Here is a 7,670-nt window from a genome sequence, read left to right as displayed (position 1 = left end):
TCGGAGGGGAGGTTGGAGTGAGGAGATGGGAAGGGAGATTGGCAGGTAGGACAGGTCATGAGGCTGGTGCTGAGCTGGAAGGTTGGAACTGGGGTAAGGTTGGGGTGGGGGGGGTGGGGGAGGGGGAGAAAGAGAAGGGGAAATGAGGAAACTGGAGAAGTCCACATTGATGCCCTAGGGTTGAAGCATTGCGAGCCGGAAGATGAGGCGTTCTTCCACCAGGCGAGGGAGGGAGTGGCAATGGCGGAGGCCCATGCCCTCCGCAGAGTGGGAGGAGGAATCGAAATAGTGGGCCACGAGGCAGTGGGGTTGATTGGTGCGGGCGTCCCGGAGATGTTCACTGAAGCGCTTCGCGAGTAGGTGTCCAGAGAAGGTTCAGCTGGCCGATCCCAGGGATGGAGGGACTGTCTGACGAGGGAGGGTTCAAGTCAGTTGGGGCCTGTGTACTCGTCGGGAGCCAAGAAGAATGAGAGGCGACTGGATTGAAACAGAAAATTTTTGGGTTGGGGGGTGGGATCTAGACAGGGATGACATGGATGGAGGTCGTTTCCCTTTTCCCCGTCATGCGGGAGTGTCTGCGACCCAGAGGGGCATCATCTCAGATGCAACTGCAGCCGGGGTGGGGGGGGGAATTTCTTCCCTTTCCGAGGGGAGTGAATCTGTGGGATTCGTCAAGGGGAGGGAGAGAGGGGGAGAGAAAGAGTGAGAGAGAGAGAGAGAGAGAGAGAGAGCGCAAGTTAAAGAGAGGAAGGGGGATCAAGGGGAAAGGGCTGCAGGTTGGGGCATTGAGGGTATTCAAGGTTGAGATAGAGAGAGAGAGATGGGGTTTCAGGGGGCAAGGGCAGGAGGTTGGGAGTTGAGGAGGGTCAGATCAGTCAGAGCTGACTCAATAGGCTGCTGCTGGCACCTTATGTCTCTGGGCTCTTCTGTAAAGAGATGAAATTCCCAGAGACTCGAATGAAGATCTAAAATTGTTTTAATTTATTATTACATTCGAGCAAATTTGGATTTCTCGAGAATGTTTCAGACAGAGCTTATGATACAATGAGCATACAGCGGTTAACATGATGGAGCCGGACAGAGATGGAGATTTCGTTACAGGATGAAGACAGACAGACAGCTGTGGGGTGCCTAGGATGGAAAGTCCAGTCACCTCCAGAAGGTGGAGGCTTGGGTACACAACAGGCAGGAAGTGGAGGAGCCAATCAACAAGACAGCGTCACCCTGGAAAAAAGCCATCGTCACCCAGTGTCGTCAGGCGACAGGGCAGTGTCACCCCAGCAACAGGACAGCATTACCCAATGTCGTCCAAGTGACAGAACAATGTCACCCAGGCAACAGTACAGCATCATCCAATGCTATCCAGGCGACAGGACAGCGTCACACAAGCAACAGGACAGTGTCACCCAGCGTCACCCTAGCAACAGGACGGTGTCATCCAGACGACAGGACAGTTGTCACCCAGCATCACCCTGGCAACAGGATAGTGTCATCTAGTGTAACCCCAGTATTTTACAAAACCGGGACACTTGGAGTTTGTATAAATATGCAGAGACAGAGAGACACCACCACTGAGTATGGGGAACACAGAGAGGAAAGGAACCCTCTCCCGCCCGGTGCAGCAATTATCCAGGACCCTGGAACCTTAGGGCACCACATATACCAGGAGAACCCTGTACCCCCACACCCACCTCCAACAAGACCGACTAGCGAGGGGGAGGGAGCAGCTTCGAGGGGAGAGGGGAGTCAGTTGTTGCGGGGGCTGGGGGGGTGTGTGATGTCACAGTGTAGGAGAGGGGGTATCATTTTGTAGCGGAGGGGTCTCAGTTTGAAGTGACAGGGTAGTTTGTTGGGAAGGGTGGGGGGCGGTCAGTTTGGAGGGTTGTCAGTGTAGGGGAGGTGGTGGGATGTCAGTTTCTGTGGGGTGGGGAACTGTTTGTAGGGGAGGGGGGCCAGTGGCGGGGAAAGAGAGGTGGTCAGTTTGTAGTGGGGGAGGGGGGGTCGGTTTGTAGGGAAAAGGGAGGGGTCAGTGTAGTGGAGGGGGATCAGTTTGTAGTGGGGGGGTCAGTTTGTAGGGAAAGGGAAGGGGGGGTCAGTTTGCAGTGGAGGGGAGTCAGATTGTAGGGAAGGGATGGGATGTTCAGTTTATAGGGAAAGGAGTGGGATAGTCAGTTTGTAGGGAAAGGGGAGGAGGTCAGTTTGTAGGGAAAGGGGAGGGGATTTGTAGGGAAAGGGGAGGGTTCAGTTTGTAGGTAAGGGGGGGGTGTCAGATTGTAGGGAAAGGGAAAGGGTGGTCAGTTTGTAGGGAAAGGGGAGGAGGTCAGTTTGTAGTGGATGGGGGTCAGTTGGTAGGGAAGGGGAGGGTGAGGGGTGGGTCAGTTGGTCATGGGGGGGATCAGTTTGTAGGTGGACAGGAAGCGGGGTCAGTTTGTAGGGCAAGGATTGTCAAATTTGCAGGGGTATTGGCGCATTGTTTCGGGGATGGGAGGGGTCCCATTTCCAGGGAGTGGTCCCCTTTCCAGGGAGCAGAGACCCCAGTTACGGTTCCGTTCATTGGCGACAGCACCTCCTTCTGGTCCTCCTGGAGGAATGTGTGGAAATGCATTTCAAGGGAGGGAATGAAATGGAGTGGCGATCAGAGACGCTGCCCCCTGGGGACAGGAGGCTCTCAACTTAAAGCAGGGCCCGGGAGCTGGAGGACAAATCTGGACTGGAGCGAGGAATGAGTTCCCAGACATGTCTCACATTCTTGTGCGTCCATTTCAACTACCCTCCCATGGAAGAGGGGACAGCAGTGAATGGAGACAGAAGAGAGTGGGGGTTGGGGAGGGGCTACGAAACGGAGTATAGTTGGGGCTGGGGACTTGTATTAGAGGTGGTGATAGGATCCTGTATTGTGAGAGGGTCTATGGCAGGTGGTCATGGGATCCTGCGCTGTGAGAGGGTTCATTGCAGACAGTGACGGGATCCTGACCTGTGAGAGGGCTCATTGCAGGCAGGGATGGGACTCTGTAGTGTGAGGTGCTTATTTTTCCAGACATTGACAGGGGGCTTGTAGTGTGAGGAGGGAGGTGGGGAGGATGTGGGCTACAGGGCAGGGGAGGTTATTGCTGACAGTGACCGGGGGAGGTGGGCTCTTTAGCGAGAGACCCTGCTCTGCCCTGCTCACTCCCTCGGGACATGGATGGTCAGGAAGGGGACTGTTCCAATCACATCCCCACAACTCCCTCTCCCACCCCTTCTGGCCCCCTCACCCTCGCCCACCTCCTGCGCCTCCCCTCGTCACGTCAGGAGAAACTCTGGATAGGGTGGCTGACTTTCAGACAGCCCCAGTAACAGGCGCGGGCAAAGCAGCAGAGCGAGAGGACCATGAGAACAGCCCAGCCCGCATAGATTCCATGGTATCTCCTGGCCTGCTTCCACGTAGATACCTGAGAGAGAGGTGGGGGGGTGGGGGGTGGTGGGGAATGAGAGAGACAGACAGAGGAAGAGAAATTACCACTTGACACCCTCAACAAACAAGGCTGCACGGGGAAAGCAGCACCGATAGGAGATCTCGTGAAATCAACTTGGTCAAACTGCAAAACAACCAGTTTCAAGTCGACAGGCAGGAGGCTGGAGGAACACATCCCCACCACCTCGTTCCTCACACTTTTCAGGTGCTTGAGTCCTGAACAAGGGTTACACACAAAACGTCGACTTCTCGTCCCCCTGATGCTGCCTGGCTTGCTGTGTTCTTCCAGCCCCGTGCCTGTCTACTTTGGATTCCAGCATCTGCAGGGTTTTTTCTCGTCTCTACTAAACAACCCGTTCAAAACAGCCAAAAAAAAAACTAATTAACGATCACGCGCATTCCCCCAGCTCAATTTAAGGCCGAAGTTTAAAACATTATGTTTAAGTAACTTGCAAATTCAAGGAAAATGGAGATTTTGGATAAAGAATCCACCCCCCCCAAGACTCCTTGGCTCTCGGTTGAGGAGGTGGGGGGGGCGGGGTAGCAGGGGAGTGAATGCACTGGCGATGGAAGGAAGATCTGAATTTGAAAGAAAATTGTGAGTGGTGGGTGTCGCTGTCTGGGCCCAGCCTTTCTCCCACTCCCTGTCCCTAGTTACCCCCCTTGGGAAGGGGGGGGGGGGGGTGAGCTGCTTCCTTGAACTGCTACAGTCCATGTGCTGTCTGGTAGACCCACAACCTCCCTCAGGGAGGGAATCCCAGGATTCCTACCCAGCCACACTGAAGAAATGGCCAAAATATTTCTGAGTCAGGACTGTGAGGGGCTAAGAGGGGGGTCTTGCAGGGGGCTGGTGTTCCAGTGTATCTGCTGCCCCACCCCCTCACCCTTATCCTTCAGGATGGAAGAAGTGGCTGTGCGGTTTTGGGAAGGTGCTGTCTGAGGAGCCTCGGGGAGTTTCTGCAGTGCATCTTGTAGACTGCAGCTACTGAGGGTCGGGGGTGGGGGGGGGGGTGAAGGGAGGGAATGTTTGTGGGTGTGGATCCAATCGAGCGAGAGGCTGCTTTGTCTCTGGACGATGTCGAGTTTCTAGAGTGTTGTCAGAGCTGCCCCCCCATTCAGGGGCAACTGGGGAGTATTCCCTCACCCTCCAAACTTGTGCCTTGTCGATGGTGGGACAGGTGTTGGTGAGGGAGTCAGGAGGGGAGTTACTCGCTGCAGGATTCCCAGCCTCTGACCTGCTGTGTTTAGATGGGGCTGGGTCTGGGTCAGTTTCGATCAATGGTAACTCCCAGAATATTGTGGGGGGATTCAGTGATAGTAAGACCATTGAACGGAAAGGGGACGATGAGTTAGATTTTCTCTTGTTGGAGACAGTAACCGTCAGGATGTTGATAGTGGCAGGGGGAGGGGAGGGGAGTTCAAGAATGGTAATGCCATGGAATGTCAAGGGGGTGATGGTTAGGTTCTGTCAGTGGAGATGGTTATTACCTGACATTTATAGATTCATAGAATCCCTACAGTGTGGAAACAGGCCCTTCAGCCCAACAAGTCCACATTGACCCGCTGAACAGCAACCCATCCAGACCCATTCCCCTACATCCTACATTTTACCCCCTGACTAATGGACCTAACCTGCACTTCCCTGGGCACTATGGGTAATTTTGCATGGTCAATCCACCCTAACCTACATTTCCCTGGCATTACAGGTAAGTTACCATAGCCAATCCTCCCTAAACTGCACCTTCATGGGCACTAGGGGTAATTTAGCGCAATCAATCCACCCTAACCTGCACATCCCTGGGCACAATGGGTAATTTAGCTTGGCCAATCTAACCTAAACTGCACATCCCCAGGAACTATGGGTAATTTAGCATGGCCAATCCACCTTAACCTGCACATCCTTGGACACTATGGGTAATTTAGTATGGCTAATCCACCCTAACCTGCACATCCCTGGGCACTATGGGTAATTTAGCATGGCCAATCCACCCTAACCTGCACATCCCTGGGCACTATGGGTAATTTAGCACGGCCAATCCACCCTAACCTGCACATCCCTGAGCACTATGGGTAATTTAGCACGGCAAATCCACCCTAACCTGCACAACCCTGGGCACTATGGATAATTTAGCATGGTCAATACACCCTAACCTGCACATCTGTCAGGGGAAACCCCAGCACCTGGAGGAAGTCCACACAGACACGGGGAGAATGTGCAAACCCCACACAGACAGTTGCCAGAGGGTGGAATTGAACCCAGGTCCCTGGCGCTGTGAGGCAGCAGTGCCAACCACCAAGCCACTGTGCCACCCTGAGGTGGGGGTGAAGCTGACTGTGACTGACGTGGTTTGATTCTCTCTGCTTGGAGATGGCAAACCCCTCAGGATGTGGATCGTGGTGGATTCACACACAGTAACACCACTGAATGCCTTGGGGCAATGGTGAGTTGGACAACATTTTAAAGACACCTGGATGGGGACATGAACAGGAAGGGTTTCGAGCGACATGGGCTGAGTGCTGGCAACTGGGAATAGATTTACTTCGGGTATCTGGTCAGCACGGACAAGTTGGGCCGAAGTGCCTGTTTCCGTGCTGTATGACTTACTGACTATCTAGCAATCTCGGGGACATGTCTGTAATACTCAAGTTAAATCCAGATTCGGTCTGTGGTAGGGCAGCCAGGAAACGGAAATCAAAATGGAGGAATTGCGCGCACGTTTCGAAAATCTTATGTTGACTCTGGGAATAGATCGGCTTCACGTCCAGCGCTCTCCCTCCCTTACCCACAGCAGGAAACGCGGAGGAGAGCAGATCTCAGGGGATAGTACAGGGCGTGCAGAGGTCACTAAACTCCGCAGTGTCTCGGACACCTGTACGGGAGGGGAGCAAGGACTGGTGGGGGAATTAGAGGCAAGGAGTGGCAATAACTCGGTACTCACCGCCACGCCAGCAGCGATAACAGCGAAGAGTAATCCCACCATGAATATCCACATACATCGCCGCCGCGGATACTGCCGGCCAATCGAGGAGCTACAGGACAAACAGAGAAGTCCCACATCAGATGGAGAGGGGGTGGGGGTGGTCATGGGCAGGGTATGAACCCGTGGGTGCGGGCACGGGCACCGTGTTGGAGCGCGAAGCCGAGGAAGAGATGGAGGGGTTACTTACACGTGTCGACAGTGAGGACAGCGTGCCAATGTCCTGTCTGTGAACTCTCGCCACTGCAAGGCACACAAAACAGAACAGGTCACCAGGACGGTACATGGGTAACTGCGTAGCACAGATAGATCACCCAGTCCCCGATGCACACGCACAGACTCGTCCTGAAGCTCATGCGCACAGCACTGTCCCCCGCATGCGCACACATGCACACACAGCCCTGCCCCCGACACACATACACAGCCCCGTCCCCAGCAATCACGCACACACAGCCCTGCCCTGACACACACACACAGCCCCGTCCCCAGCAATCACGCACACACAGCTCCCCCCTGTCCCCAGCATACGCAAGTACACATTCATGCACACAGACACAGCCCTAGCCCCAACTGGGCAAGGTGGCACGCACACAGACAGACAGAGTCCCGTCCCCGTCACTAACTCACACCTTACCAGGAATGTGTTTTTACAATGCCCGCAGATAACCCGGGTTCCAGACGGCTGGGGCTCCGGGCTGGTTGGTCCGGGGTGGATGGGTCCCAGGTTTATTATCCTCTTACTGAGTGCACAACGTCAGATGGAGGTGGGGAGAGAGAGAGAGGAGAGGGGAAGACAGAGTTCAGATCAGAGGAGACAGAAAGCACAGGGCAGTCAAAAGATACATGCACACCATCGCGCAAATTCCCCACCCCTCCCCTCAAGCCTGCAGCATGGGAACAGGAGGCCATTCAGCCCCTCTTTATTGGCTTTACTCATTCATTGGATGTCACTGGCTCAGCTAGTATTATTACCCTGTCCCTAAATCCCCCTCAGGCATTTTGAGAGTCAGTCCCGTTGCTGTGGATCTGGAGTCACATGTAGACCTGGAAAGGAAGGAGGCCGTTCAGCCCCTCCCACCTCCTCCAGCCTGTTACACAGGAACAGGAGGCCGTTCAGCCCCTCCCACCTCCTCCAGCCTGTTACACAGGAACAGGAGGCCATTCAGAACTATCTCCATGAACGATCACACTGAGGCCACAATTGATCTTTCGGAGTGTGTCGTGTTAAAACGTGACTG

General features: G+C 54.4%; 1 long non-coding RNA gene across 1 annotated transcript; it reads right to left on the bottom strand.

The window, feature by feature from the left end:
• Positions 1-958: 958 nt before the first annotated feature.
• On the bottom strand, positions 959-7,192 carry LOC140460679 (uncharacterized). The gene is made up of 4 exons (XR_011954275.1): positions 7,067-7,192; positions 6,623-6,675; positions 6,394-6,484; positions 959-3,431 (listed from the first exon to the last, which is right to left on the bottom strand). It is a non-coding gene; the product is annotated as an uncharacterized lncRNA (long non-coding RNA).
• Between the last annotated feature and the right edge of the window lie 478 nt (positions 7,193-7,670).

This window comes from Chiloscyllium punctatum, chromosome 36, assembly GCF_047496795.1.
Source record: "Chiloscyllium punctatum isolate Juve2018m chromosome 36, sChiPun1.3, whole genome shotgun sequence".
NCBI classification, from domain to species: Eukaryota; Metazoa; Chordata; class Chondrichthyes; order Orectolobiformes; family Hemiscylliidae; genus Chiloscyllium; species Chiloscyllium punctatum.
The sequence above is the reverse complement of the archived record's forward strand: the minus strand, read 5'-3'. Positions and strand labels throughout refer to the sequence as shown.